This window comes from Apium graveolens, chromosome 5 (assembly GCF_009905375.1).
Source record: "Apium graveolens cultivar Ventura chromosome 5, ASM990537v1, whole genome shotgun sequence".
In the NCBI taxonomy this organism is placed as follows: domain Eukaryota; kingdom Viridiplantae; phylum Streptophyta; class Magnoliopsida; order Apiales; family Apiaceae; genus Apium; species Apium graveolens.
Window position 1 is genome coordinate 73,608,351 of NC_133651.1, and position 22,577 is coordinate 73,630,927.

At 35.9% G+C, this 22,577-nt stretch overlaps 1 non-coding gene across 1 annotated transcript; it reads right to left on the reverse strand.

Moving 5' to 3' along the window:
* Positions 1-18,495: 18,495 nt before the first annotated feature.
* LOC141663250 (small nucleolar RNA R71) lies at positions 18,496-18,602 on the reverse strand. The gene has a single exon (XR_012551328.1). It is a non-coding gene; the product is annotated as a small nucleolar RNA R71 (small nucleolar RNA).
* Positions 18,603-22,577: the final 3,975 nt, after the last annotated feature.

Consider the following 22,577-nt stretch of genomic DNA (forward strand, 5'->3'; position numbering starts at 1 on the left):
CCTGCTCGAAGCTCTGTGCGGAGGTGTCATTTACCAACCAAGGGTCGAACCCCCTAGCCGGGGTCTGAAAAGAAAATCCCGAACCACTAGTCTCGGGTGGAAAACTGTAGGTAGGCTGTGGAAAAGCCTGAACCACATGACCATAATCACTCTGAGTAGAATGGCCCCAAGTGGATCCAGCAGCCCAAGCACTAGGAACAGCATAAGGGCTCTCAGAACTGTGGCCCATAGTAGATGTGCCGAAATAAGGGCTCTGAGTACTGTGGCCAAAAGTAGATATAGCAGCAGCATGGCTCTGAGATATCTGCCCCTACGAGGAGCCCGCAACATCATAGACTTGGGAACTACGACCCCAAGTAGACATATGAGAGGATCCCTCTCCCTGAACGTAGTGGTCCCAGGTAGGCTCAGTATGTCCATGCCCCGGGGAACTTTGCTCCCAACCTGATGCAGACGAGGTGTATAGAGAAGAACCCTCACCAACTGATGAGCGAGGCCAATGCTCCCAACCATCCAAAGGAGCTACCGGAACATGAAGAGAAGCGGTACGTGGCCTACGTGCATGAGCACCGCTAGTACGTGGGGTAGCAGGAGGTGGATACGGGGGCCTCTGTGAAAGAGAAGTGAATCCTATGACATCTAATGTGCCATGTAAACCTTGAAGTGCCTCATCCACAGAAGTATCATCCTCAGCCACGCCCGAACCCCGATTCTGGTGGTAGGCAGCAAACAAGCCCTCAGCCTGCATTGACAACATGTAAAAGTGTGAACATAAAGTCATATAAGGAAAAAAACGGAGGTAGTTTACTTAAGAATATAAATCTTACAGCCACGGGTAGGTATCCCTGCGACCCCTGGAAGCCTTGTTGGCCCCTTCACATCCTAGGGTTGATCATGAAACGCCTTGTGACTCTATCGAACCACTGAGGATACTGAACTGCGCACATAGGTCTCCGAGTGCGCCTGTAAGCTGGTAGCTGAAGCACTGCACTGTGGCGTGAGTCCCACAGCTCACGCACCCTATCTAACTGCAAAGGCCATCCTCTCTGACCCCTATAAAAAGAATCATGGCCTCCGAGCGGAGAGTCGGTAGGGACCTGCTGCAAGTAGCCAAATTGTCTAGTGACCCTATCATTGTAGCACCACTCCATCCATGTCAAGTAAAAAAGGGGCGAAGGTGCACTCATAAGTGATAGCTCAAACGCAGGGATGTCTCGTGCCTCATCTACGCAATCCTCGTAGGGCCTCCACATGAAGGAATCCTCGGACATGGTATCTAGGTCATAGCGAATCTCGCGCAATGAATGTGTCTGCACAGTCGTAGCATTCAATGGGACCATCCACCTAGAGAAAAATGTAGTGTGTTAACGACATGCTTGCAACATTTGTCAAAGTATGAGTCTCCGGGCGCTAGCGATCAAGAAAAGCGGATATGAGCCCAGCATCATGTCTCATACTCCCGGTTAGCAGAACACCCATGAAACCAGCTTCTCTTACGGCATCGTGGATACATTGTGGTAGGGGGTTCGCCTCAATACAATCCCAGTATGTTTTGAAATTCGAACGTAGCCGTAAATGATCATCATTACCCTGCAAGTAAATATGTAATTATGTATTTAAAATACGCATCAAGACTTTTGTAAATTATAACGGATATTGGGAAAAGAATGTGTACCGTGCCATCCCACACAAATTGTGAACGATGTCTGTTCTGTTGATTAAGTAAATCACCTTCAATTGGTCCCGGGTTGATAAGTTGTCATCCAGCCATTTAATCCTGTAAAAGAAAGGAACTTGCTATAAGACATTGTAAAATCTAAAAAAAAACGGGTAGCATTTCCTCTATATTATCACATTCCCAATCCAAAAAGCCAACCAACAAACTCAGTATAACAAGCCTGTCATCCAATGAATGTACGAACTAATTTTTTTGGTGATAGCAATTAATATAAGCAAATAATTATTAATTATATTTAAGTATTTTATATATAACTGATTAACTATATTTTTGCAATTTATATAATTTAACGGTAGGCATAAACATAAGCAAATAATTATTAATTATTTGTAAACAGGTAATTAAATTTTAATCTTAAATTACAACAATTTCTAAAAATTAACATAATTGTACAGACTATAAGACATAAAATTTCTAAAAATCGATCTAACCAATCATGCGTTTTTAATTAACAAACCATATGTAGGCATAATTATAACATAATTATAACATAATTAATAAACCATATGTAGGCAGAAATTCGAAATTGACGAACTAACTATAAGGCAGAATTTTGATGCAATTATTGAAATAAACACAAAAAATCGATTTACTTATTGAAATAAACAGGATAAATTCGCACTGTAATGAGAGAGAGAGAGAGATAGAGGAAGAACGCCTATAGGCGCTGCGGGATCCGGGAGAACGCCTGTTGCCGCGGGGAGCTCGTGATTTCTGCCTTTGACCCCCTCCACCTGAACGCGCTTCCCCGGGGATTCTTCCGGCGGCTTATTTTTCTCTCTCCTGTTCTCTTTCTTTTTCCCTTCTTCTTTCTTATCTGAATATCCTCTTCTTCCTAATATTTTTTTAAATTGCCTAATACAAAACATTCTTCTCCTAATACTTAGTATTTATATTTTTAGTAAGTTAAAAAAATTAAGTAAACTTAGTAAAATATTTTACCTAGTAAAATTTATTTGGTGTCCCAATTTTTCTCAAATTACGTTTCTATTACTTTTTTCCAAAAATAGTAATTAAATTAGTTGGAACTAATATTATATTACTTTGTATTTATATTATTACTAAGTTAAAAAATTTATTTAATATTACTTAGTAAAATATTTTACCTAGTAAAATATATTTCAATTTTTTTTATTAATAATATAGCTATTAAAATCTATATTTTATTTTAAAAATATATTAAGTTAGTTGGAACTAATAAGGTAATATTCGAAGTGTCAAAATGTGGTAGAGGGCTATTTTGAGCCTTAATATGAAATTGCTAAAAATATAATTTGGTGTCAATTTTTCTCAAATTACGTTTCTATTACTTTGTTCCAAAAATAGTAATTAAATTAGTTGGAACTAATATTATATTACTTTGTATTTATATTATTACTAAGTTAAAAAATTTATGTAATATTACTTAGTAAAATATTTTACCTAGTAAAATATATTTTTTTTATTAATAATATAGTTATTAAAATCTATATTTTATTTTAAAAATATATTAAGTTAGTTGGAACTAATAAGGTAATATTCGAAGTGTCAAAATGTGGTAGAGGGCTATTTTGAGCCTTAATATGAAATTGCTAAAAATATAATTTGGTGTCAATTTTTCTCAAATTACGTTTCTATTACTTTGTTCCAAAAATAGTAATTAAATTAGTTGGAACTAATATTATATTACTTTGTATTTATTTTATTACTAAGTTAAAAAATTTATGTAATATTACTTAGTAAAATATTTTACCTAGTAAAATATATTTTAATTTTTTTATTAATAATATAGTTATTAAAATATATATTTTATTTTAAAAATATATTAAGTTAGTTGGAACTAATAAGGTAATATTCGAAGTGTCAAAATGTGGTAGAGGGCTATTTTGAGCCTTAATATGAAATTGTTAAAAATATAATTTGGTGTCAATTTTTCTCAAATTACGTTTCTATTACTTTGTTCCAAAAATAGTAATTAAATTAGTTGGAACTAATATTATATTACTTTGTATTTATATTATTACTAAGTTAAAATTTTTATGTAATATTACTTAGTAAAATATTTTACCTAGTAAAATATTTTTTTTTTAATAATAATATAGTTATTAAAATCTATATTTCATTTTAAAAATATATTAAGTTAGTTGGAACTAATAAGGTAATATTCGAAGTGTCAAAATGTGGTAGAGGACTATTTTGAGCCTTAATATGAAATTGCTAAAAATATAATTTGGTGTCAATTTTTCTCAAATTACGTTTCTATTAATTTGTTCCAAAAATAGTAATTAAATTAGTTGGAACTAATATTATATTACTTTGTATTTATATTATTACTAAGTTAAAAAATTTATGTAATATTACTTAGTAAAATATTTTACCTAGTAAAATATATTTTATTTTTTTTAATAATAATATAGTTATTAAAATCTCTATTTCATTTTAAAAATATATTATGTTAGTTGGAACTAATAAGGTAATATTCGAAGTGTCAAAATGTGGTAGAGGGCTATTTTGAGCCTTAATATGAAATTGCTAAAAATATAATTTAATAATAACACGATATAGGAATAGAAAGGATACGATGCAGAAATACAAATATTAGGAGCAGAAAATATATGAACTGGATCATTCATCTGTATCATCGGAGTCATCATCATCCTCATTGAAGTTCCAAGTATGGGACTCGATGAACGCCTTCATTCTCTGCAATTCCATTTTTGACTCCTCAATTTCGCGCTGCAGCTGACAAATTTTTGCAGAGTGGGCTACATTCTCTATCGTAATTTCTTCCCTAAGGACTTCAATGAGAACTACTGCACGGGGATCAAGTGGCTCTTCGATCCAACGTTCGTAAATACAAGCACGGTCGGGACATTTGATAAACCGCCTCCCGAGTCAATACCCTTCCAGTAGTGCCCTACAACAACTATTTTTCTGCAAAAACATAAATCCAAGTTTGGGATTGAAGACATAATTACTTTATAGGAGTGTGACTTCATGAGTTTGTGACCTTGTATTTATAAGTGAATTGGTTAGGAAGACATAAGCTACTGTGAATGACGTTTTAGGTCAAGTAATTATGCCTTCATAAGTGTATGTATAATTGCAGGATTCATAAAATACATTTTTTAATTCTCATAAGTAAACAAAATTTAATATATAAGAAGGGAGAAAATAAGATAGCACATAATTCAAAGTCAATCATCGGACATATAATCATCGGAAAGGTAGTTCTCATTTTGTAATAGTCTGTGTTGCTCATCTTCTGTAAGCTCTCTCCCAATGCCACGGACAGAATCTCGCGCCAGTTCATACATGTACTGACGACTCCTACGCAACAACATTCGGTTATTTTTCATTCTAATACTTGTCACGGCCCTAATAACTTTTTTCTTAAATCCTGCCCAAGTTGGACTATCCCCCGCTTGAGAATATATGCCAATAGAATGTCGAGTTGGGACTCTTAGACCCATAAAAAGCAGGGCATCTCTCAACCGGTCAGATTCTTCACGCCGATAAGCCCATTCGCGACGTACACCAGCAAAGTACTCTTTAGCATCAATAACTCTAAGACTACGGTAATCATCATCTCTTTCTATGAGCAACCAGTTGCGATTTGTGTTAGAAGACATGCTATTGATAGTAATAATTTATTTCACATCTTGATTAATAGGTTATATAGAAAAATCCTAATTTTGTAGTCATCCTTTTTCATTCCGTATTCCTATCAGAAGTAACATGCATTCAGCATCAATTATTTAGAATTGACTTATCACTGTACAAAATACACTGCAGCATGTGAATGATACATTATTAGCAATTTGAAAGTGTCATGAATAGTCTAATACTTGGCTGCATTACTTTCATCAATTACAGTTACTGTACCAAGAAGATAAGGTATGGTGGATAGCTTGCAAAAAAAAGCAGTGAAACAGTATTTGACATGACATAAAATTATGCAACACTGCATCTCATTACTGAGAAGCGTAAATATAGCTATATCGTTGCACCTACTTTTATGTTATAAATAGAGTGTGTTATACCCCTTGTGATATTTAAATTCCACGATATAGTAACAACAACATAATGAGTTATACCCCTGGTGATATTAACCGAGCAATTGGTAGGAAATGGTTTTGTGATGACAATTTTAGGTACTCAATGGATCCGAATGAACGTTACGCAGGAAGTTCAATAATCACGATGCAGAGGGAATGAGAATGGCGTGTTGGGTGTCTCAATAGTTGTATGGGCCAATGTGTCCAGGAAGGAGTGCGAATACCAAAACAACGCGCCATACACATGCAGCGAGACACGCCTCATGAGCTGGAATTAGCATTATTTCGTGCTAGAGAGGAAGAGAATCGAATGAGGATGCGCTTAAACCGTAAAGAACTACAAAGAAGAAGTCAGGAGTATGCTGAAGACGGCGACCTCCACACTGCAATGATGTATCATCATTTCGCTATAGGTCCTAATTATGTTTCTGATTATTTTTTGTCTGACGATGAGTAAGACAATTACTTATGCCAAGTAATTTTGTAAGACATAATTACTAATCACGGACTCAAATAAGATTAAACACAAAAAACATAGACAACATAATACATTATTTGCTTCTGTTGTAAATTTCAAGAATCTTATCTTCTCTTTCATATCTTCCAAATGGGACAAAAATAGTAGATTTCTCTTTAACAAAAATCCTATTGGAAATCTCCATTGGATTCTATCAATAATGCATTCATATCCGAATTCTCAAAATGTTTAGCTATCTCTAGCCTACAGCTTATATTCTTATATATATGTGTCCTCCAACATTGAATGTATTCAAAATATACTGCAATTCTAAGTTCCTAAATCTTTAGGAAAATAATATCGTTCATACTTGTTGAACACTCCTCTGTCCAAAAAGGTATGTCAGCATTACATGTATGTTTGTTTACATGTATAATCTTGACTTTGCTTTCCTAACTGTTAATGTTGTCTTCAACGCAGGAAGATGGAAGGCCACGTGAACGTCAATTTTTTTTGGGGTGGAGTAGTTATTCGAGATGGTAGTAATATCAATTACTCTATCGATCCAAAAAATGATGTTTATTAGGTTTGGTACCACTTACAATGACCTTAAAAGTGTCGTGTATAATTTAATGAATATTAGTTCATATCAGTGGAATTTAAAATTGAGTTAAAGTATCCATATCTTGGTCAGTACAACCTAGTTGAAGGTTTTTATCAAATGGATATTTTATGTGATGATGATGTTACACGCATGTTAAATGTTCCTTCCATGTTGCTAAACATTCAAGGAGATGTTTCTTTGTTCATCAAAACAGAAGAAATTATTGTTGATGACCCGTACTCATTCCAGCATAATTTCGGGTCACAACCAACAACAACAACATACGGTGGTGATGTACAGCCACTGTGGTCAAATGTACTTTTTGATCAAGGTGTAGGGTATGGAGGGAGGACTATTCAACATGGTGGAGGGTCTGGTAGGGGGGCTAGTGAACATGGTGGACGGTATGAAGGGGGTATTAGTCAATATGTTGGAGGGTATGGAGGGGAGAGTATACAATATGATGGAGGCTATGGAGGGGGAGTAGTCAATATGGTACAGGGTATGGAGGGGGGAGTAGTCAACATGGTAAGGGGTATAGAAGGGGGACTATTGAACATGGTGGGGGTAATGGAGGGTGGAGTAGTCAATATGGTGGAGGCTATGGAGAGAGGACTACTGAACATGGTAGAGGGTATGGAGGGGAAAGCAGTCAATACAGTGGCGGGTTTCAAGGGGGGCTAGTTATGAAAGTGATGTGGTGGGAAGAGGTTCAGGTCAGCGGTTAGCCCTGCTGGCAGATGGAGTTGTAGCCAATTCATCAAGTGAGGAGAATTTTCACCTTCACGATGATGACGACGAGGAATCTTCTGCCACCGAAGATGGTGAAGGAAATTCAGAGAGAAATGAAGAAATTTCCAATACATTTCCGGTAGTTCGAGAACAACATCATGTTCCAAGGGTTCCATGGTTTCGCACAGAGCAACACACTCCACCAATCATAGATAGCCCTAATGATATATATCCTGATGAAGACCTCGACAAGGGGGAACTGAGTGAGGGAATGTGTTACCGTGACAAAGCAACGCTCTTGGGAGCAGTGAGGCATGCACATATTAACACTGATCGTACATATAAAACTACAAGGAGTAAAAAAGAACAACTGATTATACAGTGCCGGGCTGAGGGGTGTAACTGGAGGATGAGGGCTGCTTTCATGCATAATTCCGGGTACTGGCGGATTAATGTTAATAGAGAGGAACACAAATACATGGTCGATCAGCCGTTACAAGATCACAAGAAGTTATCTGCAAGGATGATTGCGCAGATTGTAAAACCACTTGTAAGTAAATCTTTAACAAACGCCACTTATTAAGGCCGAATTTTTTTTGACATTTACTATTTTATGTGAAACAGGTAATAGATACACCAGAAATTCCCATTAAAACCATTATCCCGCTGATCAACAACGAGCACAACCACATAGTGGGGTACAAGAAAGCGTGGAGAGGGAAGCAAATAGCAATTGAGGAAGGGTATGGAAGTTGGGCTACAACATACCAAGCTCTACCCATGTTCCTGGCAGCCATTATGAAGACAAATCCTGGAACCATTGCTGAGATCGATGCTGTCCCTCATGCTAAGGAGCGGGGCACGTCCGTCTGCAAGCGGATTTTTTGGTCTTTAAAGGCAATGATGGACGGGTGGCAACATGCACGTCCTGTGATTTCAATAGATGGGACGTTCTTGAAAGGAAGATATAGGGGCAAGCTGCTTATTGCTATGGGTATTGATTCGAACAACCACCCGTTCCCTCTCTGTGATGGCTTGGTTGATGAGGAGACGTACGGGAACTGGTCTTGGTTTTTACAGCGTCTTCGAAGACATGTCTGTCGGCAACGGACCGACGTCTACATCATTTCTGACCGTGCTTCCAGCATTATCTCCGCCCTACGAGACCCTCAAAACGGTTTTACTGAGCCACTCGGCATCCATAGGTTCTGTCTCCTCCATGTAAAAAGTAACTTTTGTAGTCATCACCCAGGTGGTGAACTAAAAAAATTAATGTGGAAAGCTAGAAGAACCACACAAGTCTCAAAGCACGACACATATATGTCATGGATTGGTGAAATTTTCCCCACCGCCCTACAATATCTTGCTACAATACCCGTGGAGAGGTGGACACTTTCCCACTATAGTGGTGCTCGCTACGGTCAAACAACCACAAACATGCTTGAGGGATTCAACGACAACATAAGGAGGGCTCGTTTTCTTCCAGTAACAGTAATGATGGAGTACCTCTTCTACAAAGTGGTCACAATTGTAGATAAACATCGAAACATAGTGGATGACGGTCTACAAGAGGGGCAACAGTTATTTGCACGTTCCGCCGCTATGTTAGCAAAAATTCGGAGAAAGGCAACTGGACATAAGGTTATTACTTTCCATCGTCTCCGCATGATTATGAAAATACTAACACATCAGTACACAACTGCTAAGGGGACGGTAAAGGGAGGTAAAACAACTAAACAACTATTTGTTAAAATTTATTAATTTTACATGAATAGTATACACATATACATATTCATATATATACATATATACATAGATACACACACCCACACATGTATATGTACTTATTCGAACCAGACTAGCATTTTAAAAGCGAATACTCGAATTGAATACTTGATCGGGCTACTAATTTTTACTCATCAATCACATTTTTGACACAAAAAATAATCTAACCGCAATTATAATATAAACACATTAAATAATCTAAAAAAATCAACGAATTATACATATTTTCATGTTCGTTCATAATTTAATGATATTTATTTCACACTTATTCTTTTAATTAATGCACCATTAATATTTATATTTTTAAATATCAATGAAATATATATCAAAAACTACTTATTTTGATTTAGATTTATGTTTGAGTAATAAGTCCATATATACATATATTTTGTCAATAATATTATTCATAATAATATATCATCCAATACTTATACGTGAGAAACATATCAAACATAAACCTAATTTAAATTAAGTACTTTTTGATATTTTAGTGAAATTTAAAATTATAAATATTAACATTTATAATTCACATATTCATATTATAAATTTGATAATTAATAACATATGAGTTAGATGTCAACTGAAAAAACGACGTATCGAGCATACATATGTGCATTGAACTATTTATGCATCTAATTAGATAAATTATATATACTATTGTCACTTTAACTATTATATTTTTATGGTACAAATAAATTCGAATTTAGACAAAGATTAAGGAACTTTTATATATATATATATGTATATATAACTACAATTCAAACTTGTATTGACACTATGTGTTGTATCACTAATCAATCACATTTTTAACACATCAAATACATAAAATATTTTCAATCACATTTTTAACATACAAACAAATTGAATAATTATGAACAAATCAATATTTTATACTCCCTCAGTCCCTTCCAATTATTTACATTTCTGGGGAAGTGTTCGACACGCATTTTTAAGGTGCATAAAAATTATAGTTATGTAACTTATTTTTACAATTTTCTTTTTCTGCATAAAAGTTGAATATTTTAATTTTTATTCAGAAAAAAAATTGTAAAAAAAAAATTACAGAACTATACTTTATATGCACCTTAAAATGCGTGTCGGACACTCTCTAAAAAATATAAACAATTGAAAGGGACGGAGGGAGTACATATTTAGAGAATGCCCGTTCATCACACTGATTAAAGATTGTGTTATGTATAAGTAATCGACCTCCAAGATATCTTGTTATTATTTTCTTTAATCGTCCAAAGTGAGTTATATACCATTCTATTTCTCATGTGTTATTTTCTTTGAAATTTATGGTAGAAAATGAATACAGACACACATATAATTTCTAGCTTATAGACTTCATTAAACATATAATCGTATTGGTTTATATTGATGTTTAGTTGCGACCTTACACGTCACAACTTGAAAGAATGACATCGACTGAAGCAGATAATCTTAGTAATATTTTTGTATCAAATGAAAGCAGAAGAAGCCTAACATGTTCAAAACTATGTATTTGTTAATATTGAATGAGAGACGTGAAAATTTATTGAGGTCGAGAATAAGTATTCAAATAACAATCAAAAATAAAATTATAAATGTACAAACTACTATATTTTGCATTATTCTCAAATAAGCACAAACACTTTTACAGCAAACCCCATGGATCACCTTTAGTATTGGACAACAAGAAATACCACAAATATTTTTAAAACAACCCACATGGATCACCATTAGTAATGGACAACAAGAAATACCACTTCTGACCAATATTGTTTCAGTCAAATTTTTAAGAATACGTTCAACCCAAATATCACCACATCCAAAAAATAACTCATATATATTCAAGCAAATACGTACTCAATCCACCGGGCAACGACATGCATATACTGTCAATAATTGTAATTAAAACAAATAATTGTAACAATATTGTAATCATACCACAAATACTCATGATCACATACACAAATAAATATATCATTTATCCATCGTAAAATAACATAAATACACCGTTATCAATTACAATTATAAAATAAAATTGAATTAACACAATATAGAGCATGCCCGTGCATTGCACGGGCTATAGAGCTAGTTTTTCATAATAATATGATACCCCACGTGTATTCGTATAAATCCACGAATTAAATTTCGACATGTGTCATGCCAACTCATTTTATAACTCTTTTTGTACAAGTTTGGGTTACCTAGAATTACTAGTATATAATTGTGTTTTTTTTTTAATAATTGGACTTATATGATATGTTCTAAAAAATCTCGAGAAGAGCGAAGATCGAAGCCTAGACAACTAGAGATAAGCCTAGACAACTAGAGATAAGACCTTAAACATTTGATTTATATAAGTTATTTCATCGACTTCACATATATAGTTTAAGTTACTATATAGGAAAAAGAAAGGGTTAAATATCAAGTAGGTGAGTGACTGCATCCAAAAAACTCAAATAGGACACTCATTGCAAATTTGACTCAAAATGATCATCAATTAACTTTGATCATTCCGATAAAAAAATTGAAAACATCTAAAACTGAAAAATGGTAACATATGATGGTAGAGCTCGTTTTGAGTTTCAATATGGTTACTGAAACTTTCTATTTATCTCACGAAATCATGATGAAATATGGTTTTGATTCTCCTTACATGAGTTATTTTTGAGATTTTGAAGATTAAAAACGAGATTTTATTATGATTTCGTGAGTCAAATAACAAGTTTTATTTGCTATATTGAAACCATGAACAAGCACTACCCTCCACTGTTAACATTTCTCGATTTTGGCTAATTTTAGTTTTTGACCTTAACAATATAATCAAATTAAGTTAATTGATGATCATTTTGAGTCAAATTTGTAATAAATGATCTACTTGAGTTTTTTGGATGCAATCAATCACCTACTTGATATTTAATCCGAAAAAGAAAGGGCGGAGGTTGAAAAATTAACCGGTTCAATGTACAACATATGTGAAGTTCTAATCTCAAATCAAAATATACTACTTAATTTTATTTGAAGTGAATGCTATAACTCTACCGATCTTATAAAAACTAATATTTTAAATATATAATAAGTTCCTATCCCCTAATCTTCAGGCTTAAATTGGCAAAAAAAAACATATAGGAAAAGTAAGTAAACTAGCAAAAAATCTTATAGTAATTTTTAGAAATAACAAAATTTAGAACAAAAAATGAATCATAATTTTCAGAAACAGAGAGAACCTGTGGCAGGAAGGAGCATGGTCACCAAGCCTTTGAAACTCTACTAGTTTTGTGGAATAAGCAAATGCTAAGAGCTGGTCAGTGCTATTGTTCCCAAAATGTGATTTTTTTACTTTTTGTATGAAAACGCAATTCATGGCATAAACTAACTCGATGTTAAATGCAAGTTGTGGACTTGTGACAATGCTTCAAGGCACTTGCAGCCCCCCCCAATCCTAGCCTTTTAAGGTGACAAAGTTCAACAAATCTGTAGGTAACATAGTGATATCGGTTCTATTTGCATTTGAATTTTCCAGTAATTGTAACTGCAGAATGTCGTTTAAGCGTGAACCAGACACCGTAACATTGACAGTTCTTGACATATCTATCGACGATAATGAAGATAGCACTAAATCCATGAGGCTCTGCATTATTCATAAGAATGATAAAGGCCAGAGATTAGATCTCCATAAACTAAATTGGATACCTGCATATCGTCCTAAAGACAGCTTAGGGGTGAGCGCGGTGCGGGCGGTACGATTTTTTCCTCAAATCGCAAACCAAACCGCGCACCAAACCGCACATGCGGTTTGATCAAATTTCCAAACCGCACTCGCACCGCATACCATCAAAAACCGCCTAAACCACACCACGAAAATGCGGTGCGGTGCGGTGTGGTGCGATTCACTGTGGTTTACACTTTACAAGTTCAAAAATTTTAATAAAATACAAAACTTAAATTTAATCAAATTCCCGAACAATATAACACAAAGTCGCCAATATTCTTCAATAATACAAATTAAAAACTACACGTTGGAAAGTTTAATTTTTTTAGGAATTTAATTACAAAACAAAAATAACTTATAAATTATAAGTTATAATTATTCTAATCAAAAATCTAAGTTTTGATTTTTACAACTGGTTAAAAAATAAATAGTGCACAACAGTGGTTAATTACAATTCTATATGTTTTATATTTTTGGTAGCTAATGCAGCAGAGTAGTCATTTTCCCAAGCCACCGATCTCCTTGTACGAGAGCAAGTAACCAAAGGTAGAAAAATACCTTAAGTCTATCATAGCTCATAAGTTCTATTAAATGAGTTCACTATTTATAACATATTAAATATTGCAGTGCGGTGCGATTTGAACCATATTTCAGAAATTTAAAACCACAACCCGCACCGCACCACGAAAATTAAAAACCGCATTTTGCGGTGCGGATTGGTGCGGTGTGGTTGATTTTTGCAATTTGTGTAGTTTTCTGCTCACCCATAAGACAGCTCTTTAAGGTTGGTGACAGACATTTGAAGGATGATAGTTTATATTGAAAGTGTTTGTCCTAAATCCAATCATGTATGATGAGTTAGGAAGAACTTTCTTGTATTCCTATTTGATTTCATTGAAATTAATACAAGACTTGTTTTGGTTTTATTATGGGCTTTATCTATTTAAAGTGTTTTAAATAAGGTGCTCCATAGTTTAGAGTAAAGCTTCTAGAATTATAATGAGATTATAATAGTGAGATCTAGAAGATGATAACTCCAGACTTAAATAGTTCCTGATCATAGGATAACTAATCGGATGTTAGTGGATCCGCAAAGATTGGTACATACTATGCTTGCTCCCTTCAGGAGGATGTCTGTTCTCATAGGCATTTGTGTGGTGACACTATAGCTAGTATGTAGGTGCTTATTAGGGAATAAGTTCACTGAACATGACTCGATAAGTTGAACAACTAATGGAGATTACTCACGTGTCAATAGTTATTCACTGAGTGATAGTTGTACAAGTATCCTTAGACTTGAGATCGTTAAAGTTATCTTGTATATAATGAACTGTGCTTTGGTTTAGTCCTTAGTCTCAAGGATATCCATTAGGTCTATTCTGGGCATAGGGATTTGTGTATAGAGATAGTTAACGTCAATAGAGGATCTACCCCTTTCAGTATAGGAAGAGAATATCCTCTGTTATTCTTAGTATGCGAGTTCTGGAATCTCTGGCCAGAGTGTATAAAATTAGAAAGAAGTTTCTAATTTGCATTAATATGAACTTTGCATTATGAACAAGAAATCATATGATTAAATTTGATAAGCCTGACACGAGATCCATGCCTTGTATTTAATCGGGATTTTGTAAGGGTAGAAGGAATTCATTGTACGGTAACTAGTCATTGACAGGTTCTTGGTATTCTAAGCAGTGAATTCATATTATCCGGATAGTCGCGATATGTTGAGAAGCATCACTCACGATGTAGAATAAATATAATTATTCAGTTAATAATATTTAGTGAATTTTAGTATTCATGTAAATAATTAATAAAAGTTTATTATTATTTATTTCTACTACCGGCATAATATTAAACCTACAGGGTCACACCATAAAAGAATATTTTCTTTGATTAAATGATGAGAGAGAGAATTATTTTCTAAATAGTTTAGAAAAAGAAATAATGATTAAAATAGTTTTAATTATTATTAAAGTATTTTATAAAGATAAAATGTGCGGCTAATATATATATATAGATATATTATAAAAACCCTAGGAGAACCTTATAAATAGAATGAGATGGCTCATTTTAAAGGTACACTTGTTTTTATGAAAAACCTAAGAAGAAGCTAGCCTCCATCTTCTTCCTCTCTCTCTCTCTCCCAAAACTCCATTTTTATAAATGTTTGGTTTTATAAAAGCTTCATCGAAGAGGATTATTCTTGGTGGATACCGGTAGAGTGCTTCACATACTGAGAAGCAACTGCTAGCAACCATTTTATAAAGCTTCAATTTTTAAGGTATGGTTACGATTCCTCCACTTCTTCTTTTTTTGATTTATACATTTTTCAATATGTGCGATACATAATTTTTACGGAATAATTGTTATATCACGCTTCCGCTCATCCGTAAATTCCTTCACATATTCCATCAATATGAAGTTCCACCAGATCGGTTGAACTATGTACAACTCCTCATGTAGATTGTCTAGTTCTGAGCATCCTGAGAGAATAAGAATTTGAAGATTATCAGCTTAAATGACACTTAGAAAATGCAAAAACAATTGAGGACAATAATCATTTTGCAAATCCCAATCCATGAACCTCAACCAAACTGGTGTATCCTTCAAGAACTGTTTGTACCGGAATTTGTTGGGCAATAACTAAATCTAATATGATTTTTATTTCTTAAGATTATGTGGAATACAATAATAAAAATACTAGACAAAGTAGACACGAGATTGTTGACGCGGAAAACCCAAATGGGTGAAAAACCGCAGGAGGATTTATAACCCTACCAAATAAATTTCACTATATATGTTGCTTGATACAAGATTGTATAATAGTCTAAGTCATGTGTAATGTAATTTGTTTTGTGTGTTTTTCTCTACTACAAGATGTCTATATATACTACATAAGCTCTCATTCAAAACTAACATTATCTCCTATTTTCTCTCCATAATCTTGTTAGTGGCTTGGACTTGGTTATTCACTTATCCCTTATTTGTTGCTTTAACTGTTGACTCCTTCCCACGTCACTTGCTTCAATCTCGTCATGACAGCTGCTCTTCCCGTCCTGCCATCTCGTCATGATCCCGTCCAGTTGACACGTCCGTGCGTCAATGAAGTTGACACCTAACATTAGTCCCTGATATTATCTTTTTATGTAATAAATTGATAAAATCAATCATATCTATCTTCCAATTGATAAGTCATAGTTACAACAAAGAGACTCCTCGTATGTTGTGTCATATATCCCTTAATTGTCCCGCTTCCTCACGTTACTTTATTATTACTTCTTATCAACTCCCCATAAAACTCTTCACACCAATCAAGCTCTCATTTCTTTCTCTCTCAAAAACCCTAACGTTTCGCCTTGTAAGTGTTAAGTGGCATTTATGACACTTATTTATGCTCTAATAAGCTTTGAGTTGGTGTATTTGTACTCAAGTTATTTGTGTTTTAACGTGTTTTCAAGTGTTTTTGCATTTCAGGCTTTACTTAGTGAATCAGGTGAATTAGCATTATTTTGATACTAATATGGTGTTTAGGATGTGTTGGAATAAAAGCTTGAAAGATTGGCTCAAAGCTGCAAGGAATAAAGAAGAAGGAAAATATTTTTTGGCTGAAGGCAGGCGCACCCGCGCTGGTGTTGTGCGCGGCCGTGCCGGGAGAACAGGAAGTCAGACAAATCCTGATTCTTTTATAATTCGATTTGCTGGACTCCTGGGATGCATGGACTGCTATATAAACATAACTTAGGTCGTTTTTAGGGGATATTCAGAGATATCAAGACGTCAAGCAAGGAGAAGACGGCAAGAGACCTTTTGGGCACAATTAAACAAAGGCGAAGACGATCTAGTTTATTCTTGTGAATCTTTGTTTTGAGTTGTAATTTGGATGCTTGTTTCTTATTTTGCTGAACCTATATTCTTGATTATACTTTGGTTTATTTATTCGTATAAAGACTACGTTTGCTATATCATGTTTTCATTGGAACACACGTTGGCGATGAGTTGAATTATGGGCTAATTCTTTATCGTGGGGTTCTAGCGGATTTATTTATGAATTTCTTTAGTTAATTTGTTTCAATGCTTTAGTGTGTGGTGATTGTATAATATCCTAGTTATGGTTGTACGTATTCATCTTGTGAGCGTCGCGAACTTATAAGATAGTGTGTTAATTCTTAATGAAGCGAAAGTGAATTTAAGGATTTAGAACTTGCCATGCTAGCATAGGTTCATGTATTATTATGCATGATTTGTAGGTAATTTTAACCATCTTACTTGCCCTATGTAATCAAGATAGATAACTTGTACTTAAACCATTATGTTGTCAAATTCTATAGACATATAGGGTCTCAATATAATTGGTGCCTATTCAGCTTCTATCTCTTTTGTGGATGTCTGGTAGAATGCTACTCATGCAACGAAAGTTGGCGTTTATCAGTTTCGTGTTATCTGATTAGTGTCATCACCATTGCATGCTAAGGTTAAGAACAATAAGGCTATTGAATGAAGTACTTAATGAAGTTAGAATCCCATGTTTGTCATAAATATTAACTCAGTCTATCTTATTCTCATAGTTTTAATAATTAGTTTAATTCTTACTTATAAACAACCTCACTTTGTTATCGTCTTAGCATTGAATAATAACCATACATTGTTGCTTAAGTGCATGAGTTGATTAGTTAACCAATACAGTCTCTGTGGGATCGAATCTGATTTATATCTTATACTACTTGCGAACTCGTATACTTGCTTGTAATATTAGCGCGTGTTTAGCGACTAACAAGTTTTTGGCGCCGCTGCCGGGGACTGCAATATTAATTATTAGTTTATGTGCTTTCCATCAGTGGTCGTTAAAGTTTATTGACTCGGATATTGTTACTTATTTGTTTCTCTGTTTTATTTCAGGTGATCTAGCGAGGGTGTATGCATACACGTTCGCGTACTCATAAGAGAACACTGGATAATGCCGAGGAAGAACTTGTGGTAGTTCGTAGGGAAGTTTTTGAGGAAGAAAAGAAGGTAGAAGAAGAAGAGAAAGTTGAATAACCAATTGTAGTAGCTATTGGTGATCAAGCAGAAAATCCGAAGGCTTTGATGGACTATTCTAAGCCTAAGATTAATGACATTCAGTCTAGCATCATTAGACCAGCCATCAGGGCTAACCCTTTTGAGATCAAGTCAAGCACGATCCAGATAATACATAACTCAGTTCAGTTTGGGGGTTCTCCTACCGAAGACCCCAACATGCACATCAGGGATTTCATCGAGATCTGTGACACTTTCAAGTTTAATGATGTGACTGAAGATGCTATCAAGCTACGTCTCTTTCCATTCTATCTGAGGGACAAAGCTAAGTGATGGTTACATTCTCTACCAGCAGGGTCTATCACCACATGGGAAGATCTTGCACAAAAGTTTCTCACTAAATTCTTCCCCATGGCAAAAACTGCAGCAATCAGGAATGCTCTTACCCAGTTCGCGCAACAAACTGGAGAATCTCTGTGTGAGGCTTGGGATCGATATAAGGAGATGTTAAGGAAGTGCCCACACCATGGCATGCCTGATTGGATGATTATCAACTGTTTCTATAATGGATTGGGTGCTACTTCTAGACCCATGCTTGATGCAGCATTAGGAGGAGCCTTGTGGGCTAAGAGCTACGATGAAGCTTATGAACTTATTGAACTGATGGCTGCTATTGAGTACCAGAATACTTCCCAGAGACTGACTCAGGGAAAAGTAACAGGAATTCTGGAGTTGGATGCAACAACTGCTATAGCTACCCAACTTAAGGCTTTGACAATGAAGGTGGACACTTTGGCTAATTATGGAGTTAATCAAATCACTAGTGTCTGTGAGCTTTGTGCTGGTGCCCATGAGACTGATAAGTGCGCAATTTCTAGTAAATCAGCACAGTTCGTGAGCAACTTTCAGCGATCACAGCAACCTGTGCCAACCACCTATCATCCTAACAACCGCAATCATCCTAATTTCAGTTGGAGCAATGCTCAGAATGCGGTTCAACGACCTTATCAATAGTATCCAGCTAAGCAGTACAACCCCCTGGTTTTCAGCAACCGCAGTATGCACCAAAACAATAACTCCAGCTGTAACAAGCTAATGAAAAATATGAATTAGAGGAGTTGAAGCTCATGTACAAGAGTCAAGCTGTTTCTATCAAGACCTTGGAAAATCAGATTGGGAAAATTGCCAATGCCTTGCTAAATCGTCAACCTGGTACATTGCCTAGTGACACTGAAGTGCCAGGAAAGAAGGAATCCAAGGAGCAGGTAAAGGCAATCACTTTGAGGTCTGGGAAGGTTACGAATCCCGAACAAACTCAAGAGTTGACTGAAGAAGCCGGGGCTGAGAAAAAAGCAAAGCAACAGGATGAAGAAGTGGACCCAAGGAAGACTACTGTTGAGCATACTCTACCTGAGGGTAATACAGGGGAGAAACAGATCTATCCTCCACTGCCATTTCCTAAGAGGCTGTAGAAGAAAAAGCTGGACAAGCAATTCGAGAAGTTTCTGGAGGTGTTCAAGAAACTTCATATCAACATACCTTTCGCTGAGGCTCTCGAGCAGATGCCTAGTTATGCAAAGTTTATGAAAGGTATTCTCTCTCGAAAAGTGAAGCTAGATGATTTAGAGATTGTCGCTCTCACGGAGGAATGCAGTATTGTGCTACAACAAAAGTTTCCTCCAAAGCTTAAAGATCCAGGAAGCTTCACTATTCCATGTACTATTGGAAAAGTGTCTTTTGACAGATGCTTATATGACTTGGGGGCTAGCATCAATCTGATGCCTTTGTCAATCTTCAAGTAATTAGACTTACCTGATCCCAAACCAACTTATATGACCTTGTAGTTGGCCGACCGTTCTATTACATATCCTAGAGGTATTGTGGAGGATGTCTTGGTCAAGGTGGATAAACTCATCTTCCCTGTTGATTTCATCATTCTTGATTTCGAGGAGGATAAGAAGATTCCCATAATCTTGGGAAGGTCTTTCTTGGCAACTGGCCGAACCTTGATTGATGTGCAGAAGGGTGAGCTTACAATGCGAGTGCTGGATCGGGATGTGACTTTCAATGTGTTCAATGCTATGAAATTTCCTACTAATAATGAGGAATGCTTAAAAGTGGAGTTGGTCGATTCGGTGGTCACATCGGAACTTGATAAAATGCTAAGGTCTAACGCCTTAGAAAAAGCCTTATTGGGAAATTCGGACAGTGAAAATGACGAAGGTGATGAGCAATTGCAATATTTGAATGCTTCTCCCTAGAAGAGGAAGATTGATATGCCTTTTGAATCTCTTGGAATGGAAGAATTGAGCAAGGCTCCTAAACGCCTCAAGCCTTCTATTGAGGAAGCTCCTACTCTTGAGCTTAAGCCTTTACCTGAACATTTGAGGTATGCTTTTTTAGGTGATGCATCTACTCTGCCTATTATTATTGCATCTGACCTTTCAGGTAGCGATGAGGAAAAGCTTTTGAGAATTCTGAGAGAGTTCAAATCAGCAATTGGATGGACTATAGAAGATATTAAGGGAATCAGCCCTTCTTACTGCATGCATAAAATTCTGCTAGAAGAAGGTAGCAAGCCTACAGTTGAGCAGCAAAGAAGACTTAATCCAATCATGAAGGAAGTAGTGAAGAAGGAAATTCTGAAGTGGCTAGATGCATGGATCATCTATCCTATCTCTGATAGTTTATGGGTAAGCCCGGTTCAATGTGTGCCAAGAAAGGTGGAATTACTGTGGTGGCAAATGAGAAGAATGAGCTTATCCCTACACGGACAGTCATGGGGTGGAGAGTCTGCATGGACTATAGGAAGCTGAACAAAGCCACTAGGAAGGACCACTTTCCATTGCTCTTTATTGATCAGATGCTTGATAGGTTAGCTGTTCATGAGTATTACTGTCTTCTGGATGGCTATTCGGGTTACAATCAGATTTGTATCGCCCCAGAAGATCAGGAGAAGACTACCTTCACTTGTCCATTTGGTACTTTCGCCTTCAGATGAGTTTCTTTTGGTCTGTGTGATGCACCAGCCATATTTCAGAGATTTATGATGGCCATCTTTTTCGACATGATTGGACAGAATGTGGAGGTGTTCATGGACGACTTCTCAGTCTTTGGCGATTCTTTTGATGAATGCTTGCAAAATCTTGGACATGTTCTCAAGAGGTGTGTTGAGACCAATCTGGTTCTCAATTGGGAGAAATGTCATTTATGGTGCGTCAGGGCATTATTCTCGGGCACAAGGTTTCTAATAAAGGTCTAGAGGTGGACAAGGCCAAGGTGGGGGTCATTGAGAATCTTCCTCTACCTATTTTTGTTAAGGGAATTCACAGTTTTCTGGGTCATGCGGATTTCTACAGGCGTTTCATCAAGGACTTCTCGAAAATTTCAAAGATTTGTGCAGTCTGTTAGAGAAAGATGTTCCTTTTAAATTTGATGACGAGTGCCTTGCAATGTTTGAGACATTGAAGAAGAGTTTAATCATGACACATGTCATAACCGCACTTGATTTGAATGAGCCTTTTGAGATGATGTGCGATGCAAGTGATAATGCAGTTGGAGCAGTTCTTGGGCAGAGGAAGAACAACATATTTCATGTGGTCTACTATACGAGTAAGAAACTTAATGATGCTCAACTGAATTATACTACTACGGAGAAAGAACTTTTGGCTATTTTCTACGGTTTTGAGAAATTTTGATCTTTTCTACTTGGGACTAAGGTGACATTTTTCACTGACCACGCCGCCATTCGATATCTCATCTCGAAGAAGGATTCGAAGCCTAGATTGATTAGATGGGTTCTTTTGCTCCAAGAATTTGAACTAGAGATCAAGGATAGAAAAGGAACTAAAAATCAAGTTGTTGATCATTTCTCGCGTTTATAGAATCCTAATGCTACTTCATTGGATAAGACCTTGATAAATGAGTCTTTTCCCGATGAGCAGCTGTTTGGAGTGCAAGAAGAAGAGCCGTGGTTTACAGACATTGTGAACTACCTTGTGAGTAACATCATACCTCCCGACTTATCTTATACTCAAAGAAAGAAGTTTCTTCATGAAGTGAAGTGGTATATGTGGGATGAGCCATTTCTTTTTCACCAATGAGCTGACCAAATCATCAGAAGATGTATTCCTTACAGCGAAACAGGGGGGATCTTGCGAGATTGCCACTCAACGGCTTATGGAGGACATTATGGTGGAGAAAAGACAACAGCTCGTGTTCTTCAAGCAGGTTTCTTTTGGCCAACATTATTTAAAGATGCTCATCTGTTCGTGTTAAAATATGATCGATGTCAACGTGTGGGTAATATGTTAAAAAGGATGAGATGCCTCTTTATGTGCTTCTCGAGGTTGAGGTCTTCGATGTTTGGGGAATTGACTTCATGGGGCCATTTGTCTCATCTTGCAACAATCAGTATATCCTGTTGGCGGTTGATTACGTGTCAAAATGGGTTGAAGTTAAGGTGTTGCCAATAAACGATGCGAAAGTCGTACTTAATTTTCTTCACA